Source organism: Hyperolius riggenbachi, chromosome 3 (genome assembly GCF_040937935.1).
Source record: "Hyperolius riggenbachi isolate aHypRig1 chromosome 3, aHypRig1.pri, whole genome shotgun sequence".
In the NCBI taxonomy this organism is placed as follows: Eukaryota; Metazoa; Chordata; class Amphibia; order Anura; family Hyperoliidae; genus Hyperolius; species Hyperolius riggenbachi.
Genome location: NC_090648.1, coordinates 25,841,714 through 25,850,982, shown reverse-complemented (window position 1 = coordinate 25,850,982; position 9,269 = coordinate 25,841,714).

The following is a 9,269-nucleotide window of genomic DNA, read 5'->3' as shown; positions in this document are numbered from 1 at the left end:
AAGTGCAACGCGTTTCACGGGTAACAGTCCCGCTTCTTCAGGCAAACAATTTTTGGAGGGAGAAAAGTCGGGTCAAGAGCCAGATATAGCGCCTCTGTGCACAGAGGCGCTATATCTGGCTCTTGACCCGACTTTGCTCCCTCCAAAAATTGTTTGCCTGAAGAAGCGGGACTGTTACCCGTGAAACGCGTTGCACTTTTGGAGCTCATAATAAATGTTACTTTAAACTTGAAGTAACCTGCCCGTTGTCTGGCCATTTTTTCAGAAGGGAGGTGAGTCCACCCACTTCCCCCTTTTTAACAATTTTAACTAATTTTACTCTACTTGGCGCCTCTGTTGTTGTACCACATAACTGTTTAGTCCACCCTTGGTGGAGGGGTGTATCCCCATTTCCTTCTATCTACAGAGAGCGACTTCTTAACCCTGAGCGGAGTCAGGTTACAATTCTCCCCGCCTGCTTATCCAGTGGTTGCCTTGGAGGCGACCCGTCCTTGTGAGTATAACCATTGTGTGTGTTTGCATCAGACATCACCTCATTAACATACTACACCATATTGGGCTCTCGGTTCCCCCCTTTCTTTCACGCTCACTAAGAAGTTTTCAGAACGTGGATATCCGTTGAAACTTATTAAAGACGCAAAACACAAAGCCATGACAACTACTATTTCACGTACATCAATAAATGACTCCCCCACAAACACCAATTTTCCCAGATTCATCACGGGTTATAGTACTCAACACGGAGAAATCCGGTCCATTTTACAAAAGAGATGGGAAATATTAATGCAGGACCCACACCTCAGATCCACAATACCCAAGAGTCCCCTCCTAACATTTAGAAGGGCTCCGAATCTTCGTGCACTGGTGGCTCCTAGCAAATTTCGATCTGTTTCGTTATCAGATACACCCAGCACCAGCGATCCTACCCCTGGCTCCTTCCCTTGCAACCATACCCGATGCACAGCCTGTCAGTTTGTAAACACTACAAACACCTTCTGTTCCGAAACCACCAATACTATGTTTACGATTAAACAAAACATAAGTTGCATTTCTCAAAACATAATATACCTCATAACATGCCCCTGTAAATTACAGTATGTAGGACGTACAACGCAGGTTGCGAGAGAAAGAATTGGACAACACAAAAGGAATGTTCTTAAACAGTACCCGTCACATAGCGTCTCGAGACACTTCAGCACTCATCACAGTGGTGACCCCCAACACCTAAGCATCTCGTTCATAGATCACATACAAGCACAAAATATTTCTGAGGTCATGTACTGGATCCAAGTATTGAGAACCCTCGCTCCAGAGGGGCTCAACGAAGTTTTAGAGAAATTATATTAATACGAGCTCACTAAGCCTTTTTAGCATAGTCCTCTCTTTTATCCTTTTTATACTTGTCTTCCCCCCCCCCTTTTTTATGCAATTGTATGAATTTTTTAATTTTGATATATGCATCAAATTCACTTATTTACATGTATTTCTGTTTATCCTAATTTTTGTTTTCTATCTAGATGCTTTTATGTGAATGCAGTTAGTATACAAGTGCTGTTATAACCAAGGAGTCATAGCTTTCTCCATTAGCTTTCTCCATTGATTTTCACTATCCAATATAGATCAGGGTCGATGACTTCCATATCCACTAGAGGGCAGTAGAGCCTCGCATTTGACAAAAAGAGTGAATTTATAAAATACTAAAAACATCTAAATATTTGATCTAATTATCTAATTCCCCTTTACTTCATATGCATTAACTCTGATATAAATTTCTTGATCCCTTATTGATCTAGTTTATATTTTCATTTATATATAGTCTGTTGTGACAGAGGGCGCAGCGTTTCTTTGGCTGCACATGCGCCATCTGTCCCCTCGACATTTCCACCTTCCTTTGGGCGGATGTGGCTTCATGTACGCATCCGCCCTCACATATACGTACTATGATGCGACATTGCCGCCGCATCCTGTCACCGCTGCCCACAGGCGTAATGGCGTCATGCGTACCATCAGACGCATACGTTGGTGGCCACGTCACTTCCGCCTCCGGCGCCCGCTCGATCAGAAGTCCGGCGCCTGTTTATACTATAAGAAGCTGATGAGCGGCCTCCTACCCTCATAGAGGCGCTCTGGCTACAGATTGACCTGCACATGGTAAGCCACAAAGGATTTTTTATTCTATTGCACATGCCGCCGTGCATGAAGGTCTACTGATTTATGTACTTATATTTATATATATTATATATGACATGCAATGGGCACAACTAAACTGATTGAACTTTTTCCACATAGACTGAACTAGGGTCTTTATTGTGAGCAATATATACACATATAGTTGCATGTGTATATGGGGATTTGAGTGCCTATATGTTTGCTATATGTATGCAAGTTATAATTACAGTAGGTTGATCCTGATAATATTATAAAATCACAAGAATACTCCTCTGATGTTGATGATTGTTTGATAATATGCTAATGCATTGAGTACTTTTTAGCACCAATTTTTCCTTTTTTCTTTTTGTTTTTTTCTTTTCTTCCCCCCCCTCCCCCCCTTTCTCTTTTCTTGTTTTCTGTTCCAACCCCCCCCCCCCCCTTGGTTCTTCCCTTCAGTGTTCTCCTTGTTACACTGCCTGATGAAGCGGGATGTTTGCCCGTGAAACGCGTTGCATCACTATTGGAGAATTGTTTTAATAAATTGAATTATAAAATCCTACGGCTACATCAGCCTGGTCATTTTTTATTTGGGGGAGGTGAATCCACCCATTTCCCTCCTTTTAGACGTTTTTTAACCGATTTTATACTTGACTGGCGCCTCTATTACTCCCGTTACTGAGCGCGCTCAAGATGGCAGCCTCTCCTTTTACCTGCTCCACACCTTGTCTCGGCTCTGGGAAGCATTAATCACATATATGCGCAGAAGGAACAAAAATACTTACAGATTCTGCACCATGAACTCTCTGGCTACAACTGGAACCTTCTGGGAAACGTGGAAGTTTATGGATGGCTAAGTTACAAGCTGGATTGTACTCACCATGAAAGTCATGTGTAGCTGACCTTGGTTTTGGAGTCCTGCATGGGATTGGGAAGCTGATAATCCACACAAACAAAAAAAAACCTTTTCTACTCCTACAAGGACACACAATGGAATAGGATTTCTCCACCTGGATACTCATGAGGTCCACAGCTTCAAACAAGCAAACACATCAAAAAGCATGTCCATGCAACACAGCAAGCAGATTTCCTACCTTCCCAAGTCCTCTTCCCAAGGTAAGGGAATTCATCCTCCTTCCTCAAACAGCAGTAATATCCTTCAGCTGGCAATCCGTTTTTGCAGACTGTACAAATACTTGAAATGCATTCAGAGGCTGAAATTATATTGACTCCATTGCCTTTCTAAGTAAACCTTAGTAGGCCCCATGCTTCTGCATATCAATGGACTTTTCACACCTCTTGTAGCAGATTCTGAAGGCCAGCATTTTCTTTTGTATACCCCCCACTGATAAACAACAACAATCAAAGGAAGAGCTTACTTAACCCATTCCTTCACAAAGAGCAATGTTAATCTATACAGCCAGCTTCTTACTATCTCTCAGGCCATTGAGAGCTGCATCTCACATTGGAAAAAAAACAAGCTAATTTGCTGGAATCTCTAGGGATTTTAAATAAAACGCACAGAGGTAAAAAAGGCGGCCAGGCCCATAAAAAGTGCCACACTCAGTCTCAGTCCAACTTCAGGGACCCAGGCCCATTCAAAGAAAATAACTTTCCAGCGATCTCCAGTGATGTTTACTGGAAATCAGAGGCTGAAAGTAGCAGAAGTTACCAAGTCCCTAGTCAGAGATGCAGTAACACCCCAGCAGTGAACCCAGTCGCCATTGCTAAGCCCCATGCAGTCACCGCATTGCTCTGCAATGCCCGCTCTATAAACAATAAGACAGCCATTATTGCGGACCTTATTCAGACATGCGATTTTTCATGCATCACTGAAACCTGGATTGATGCCAATGCGGGCCCCACACTGGAAGCAACCATCCCATACAATTACTCAGTCCTAAGTGAGGGAAGACGAGACCGCAGAGGAGGGGGTGTAGCAATTTGTGGCAAAACAACTCTGCAGCTCAGAGCCCTGAATGTTGGCTCAATAAAGTCCTTTGAATGTATAGGTGCCCAGATCTCAGCTGGTAAAGGCTTCAAAATTTTAGTGGTTTATCGTCCCCCCGGAGATGCTGACCCTTTCCTACAGGAATTCCCAGAACTTCTGGCCATGCTAACTATGTCTTATCCGAGATGGATCATCCTTGGTGACTTCAACGTCTGGGCTGATAACACTCAATCACAAGATGCAAATGAACTAATAAATCTCATGGGTGGACTAGGCTTCACACAAGTTGTAAAATCTGCTACCCACAGAGGAGGGCATATGCTAGACTTACTGTTCCACCTCGGAATGGACATTAGTAACATAACAGTAACCCCAGTGGTGTGGTCAGACCATCACATAATACAGTTTACTATTGAACATCACCCTATCAAGCAGCTCCCTAAAGAAACAATCAAAACCCGTCCCCTGAGTAAATTAGCACCGGAGAGGATAACTGCCAACCTGGATTTTACAAGTCTGCTCCACAGCCAAATGGACCCAAACACTCTAGTAACCCAGTACAACACCACGATATATGAAACACTTGACAGTATTGCCCCATGGCGCACAAAAATCAGCAACCAAAAAGCAGAAAGCTAATTGGTTTGACAAAACCATCATGGATCTAAAAAAGAAAGGGCGCAGACTAGAAAGACAGTGGCGTAAATCAGGGACTGAGGAGCACAAATCTAGCCTAGTTCAACACCTCAGACAATACCAACAAGCAATAACCAAGAAAAAATCAGACTTTATCTCGCACAAAATATCTACAGCCAACAACAGAACTGCTCAACTCTTCCACACAGTCAGGGCCGCCTCTAGGCACTGACATTCCAGGCAACTGCCTGGAGCACCCACAATGCACAGGGCGCGCTCCTTGTCATTAAAATTACCCGCGGCATGGCCCCTTTAAAGCCGCGGGCAAGTTATCTCTCTGCCGCCACTATGGACCACTTAGAATGCTAGGAATAGAGGGGGGGGGGTGCCTTGCAGCGGAAGGTGGAGAGGCATAGTGGCAAGCATGCTTAGCTAAAGGAGCCCCGCCCCCCTCGCAGCGTGACTCCAGCGTGAGGAGGAAGAAGGGAAGAAACAGCTGAATCCTCCACCATAGGCTTCCCCCGGGTCATGCTGCGACTCACAGAGAGGGAAGGGGAGGAGATATTCTTCAGTTGCACGCAGATGAAGCCACGGCCGCGGGAAGCTCCGCTCCCAACGAATCAAAACTCCGCCCACACCGAATCTAAGCTCTGCCCCCATCCGTCTATGGCCGTGACAGAAATACTAGTGGTGGCAGGAATGAAGACTGGGACGCTGTCAGCAGCCGGTAAGATGGTGCCTCCACTCCATCAGCAGGACCATGACTTCTCCTCACCACCAGAACCACCCCAGGCCACCATCACCCAGTGACCTCTCCTGACCCTCACCCCCCAGGCAGCACGTGACTTCTTCTCAACCCCCAACAGCACCCAGTGACCTCTCCTGACCCCCAAGCAGCACCCACCCAGTTACCTCTCCTGACTCCTGCCCCCCCCCCCCCAGCAGCACCCAGTGATGACCTCTCCTGATCCCCCCCAAGCACCCATTGACCTCTCCTGATCACCCCCCCCCCTTTCCCCAGTAGCACCCAGTGACCTCATCTGACCCCCTCAGCAGCATCCAATGACCCCTAGCAGAACTCAGTGACCTCTCCTGACCCCCAATCAACACCCAGTGTCCTCTCCTGACCCCAAATCAACACCCAGTGTCCTCTCCTGACCCCAAATCAACACCCAGTGTCCTCTCCTGACCCCAAATCAACACCCAGTGTCCTCTCCTGACCCCCCAGCAGCACCCAGTTACTCCTCCTGATCCCCAACCCCAGCAGCACCCAGTGTTCTCTTCCCAACCCCCAGCAGCACCCAGTGACCTCTCTTGTGCCCCCCAGCAGCACCCAATGATCTTTCCTGCCCCTTCTCCCCCAAACAGCACCCAGTGACCTCTCCCCAATGTCCTACCATATTATTATTATGTATTTATATAGCACTGACAACTTCTGCAGCACATTACAGAGTACATAGTCATGTAACTGACTGTCCTCAGAGGAGCTCACAATCTAATCCTAGCATAGTCATAGTCTAATGTCCTACCATATTATTATTATGTATTTATATAGCACTGACATCTTCTGCAGCACATTACAGAGTACATAGTCATGTCACTGACTGTCCTCAGAGGAGCTCACAATCTAATCCTAGCATAGTCATAGTCTATTGTCCTACCATATTATTATTATGTATTTATATAGCACTGACATCTTCTGCAGCACATTACAGAGTACATAGTCATGTCACTGACTGTCCTCGGAGGAGCTCACAATCTAATCCTACCATAGTCATAGCCTAATGTCCAACCATATTATTATGTAATTATAGAGCACTGACATCTTCTGCAGCACTTTACAGAGTACATAGTCATGTCACTGACTGTCCTCGGAGGAGCTCACAATCTAATTTCTACCATAGTCATAGTGTAATGTCCTACCATATTATTATTATTTTTACTAGTAGACCTAAGCCCGTTTAAAAACGGGCTCTAGGTCTGTGTCTGAACTCCCTTCCCTCCCCAGTTACCACCGCCACACAGTCAGCATGCATGCAAGCGCCTGCCCGCTGTGCGACTGCGCACCGTATGCGCACACGCCCACTGCACACACACACTCCCCCGCCCAGCCCCCTGGTTCCGTCCTGCTATGGGGGACATATCTGGATTTGATCTGTGGGGGACGACGTGTTCTGTGCATTTGATCTATGGTGGACATATCTGCATTTGCTCTGTGGGGGACGTGTTATCTGTATTTGATTTGTAGGGGACATGATACCTGACATTGTTATTTGTGCTATTATATATCTTAACATGTTCTGAAGTGGCCATGCTATCTGCTGATTTTATTTTAGGGAAACGGTGGCAGCATGAATCATATGGCACACGCTTTATATCAAAAGGGATGCATTATAGTTGGTAATATACAATACACATAATAGCCCCATTTATAACTTTTTTACAAATTGCATTAAATGTGCACTTAAATCAGGAGGGGGGGGGGGGGGAGGCGCCACAAGCTTTCTCGCCTGTAGTGACAAAATGGCCAGAGGCGCCCCTGCACACAGTGGAATCAGTCTGCAATCCTTCCTGCCTAAAAGCCCCAACCACATACTCCAGGGAAAGGTGTGAAGAATTCTCTGCCTTCTTCACAAACAAGGTGTCTACCATCCGTGCCAGCATTACACCAACTACATCAATTGACCACTGGACGTTGCATATGCCTACTACCGTACCACCATGGCAAGTCTTTGACACTCTAAGTGTAGAAGATTTTGGAATTCTCATTCAAAGTATCCGCCCCACTACCTGCGACCTGGATCCTGGCCCAACTGGATCCTTAATGCAGTGCCCAGAGCTGATCAGGCCAGCACTTCACAAAATCACTCAGTGCTCCTTGCAAAGTGGTCTTTTCCCAGAAGAACTAAAGAAAGCAATCATAAAACCCCTGCTGAAGAAACCATCACTAGATCCTGATTCTGTAACCAACTACAGATCTGTGGCGAACTTACCATTCCTATCAAAAGTTATCGAGAAAGCAGTCGCCAACCAGCTAGAAGCCAGGCTTACAGATAACAACATCTTTGATACTTTTCAGTCAGGATTCAGGAAAAGGCACAGCACTGAAACAGCATTAGTCCGAGTAATGAATGATCTACTTACTGCAAGGGACAAGGGTGATTGCTCAATTCTGATTCTTCTTGACTTGTCAGCAGCATTTGATACTGTGGATCATGAAATTCTTATCCAGCGACTGAAGAATTACTGTGGCCTAAGGGGTACTGTTCTTAGATGGTTTCAGACCTTCCTATCTGGCAGGACACAGCAAGTATGTCTGGGCACACACTACTCTAATCCAGTGCCACTTGCCTATGGAGTTCCACAGGGTTCTGTACTATCACCATTACTCTTTGCAGCCTATATGCTCCCACTGGGCAAAATAATCCAGAACTATGGCCTAGGATACCATTGTTATGCAGATGACACACAACTGTATCTGTCCTTCAAGCCTGGCACCCAAGACCCATCAGCATCCATAAATGCGTGTCTAGTGGATTTACAAAATTGGATGAACACCAGCTGGCTGAGGCTGAACTCTGACAAAACAGAGGTGTTGGTGGTAGGTGGTCCACACATGATGGATAAAGTTCAAAACGCTCACCACCTCAAACTAGCAATTGGGGGAGATACTGTACAGTATAAAGACTCTGTGCGAAACCTTGGGGTGATCCTGGATGGAAATCTAAAACTCAGACAGCAGGTATCAGCTGTCGTCAAGTCTTCCTTCTTCCATCTAAGAAATATAGCGAAAATCAAACAACTTATCCCAGCTGAAGACCTACCTGCCCTGGTTCACGCATTTGTATCCTCCCGCCTAGACTACTGCAACGCCCTGTTCATCGGATCTACAGATAAGGCTCTGCGCCCCTTACAGCTAGTACAGAATGCTGCAGCCAGACTCCTAGCCAATGCCCCCCGCAGCTCACACATCACCCCAGTACTGCAAACTCTTCACTGGTTGCCAGTAAAATGGAGAATCAATTTTAAGATCTGCCTGCTGACATTCAAGGCTCTACACCACATGGGACCCAAATACATAGCGGATCTATTGGAACTTTATGCCCCTTCACGCACCCTCCGCTCTGCCAACAAGATGAAGCTGGTTATTCCCAGGATACACTTAATATTTGGTGCTCGGGCCTTTTCCTACGCAGCCCCTACTCTATGGAACTCACTTCCACAATCAGTACGAGAGGCTCCTTCTCTGGACAGCTTTAAAAAAAGGCTAAAAACTCACCTCTTTTCCCGAGCCTTTGAGACTGCATAATGCAGGGTCACAGCGCTTTGAGTCCCCAGGGAGAAAAGCGCTATATAAATATTATTGTTATTCCACCAACAGAAAGCTCTCTTCACCACTATACCACCACATGCTGAAGCCAGCCTAGCATGTACCCGTATGATATATCCAAGAGAAAATTGAGCTTGCTTATGGATTTGTAAGATTTTAAAAGCCAACTCACATATATTGGCCAGGCCCAGGATTTGAACACAG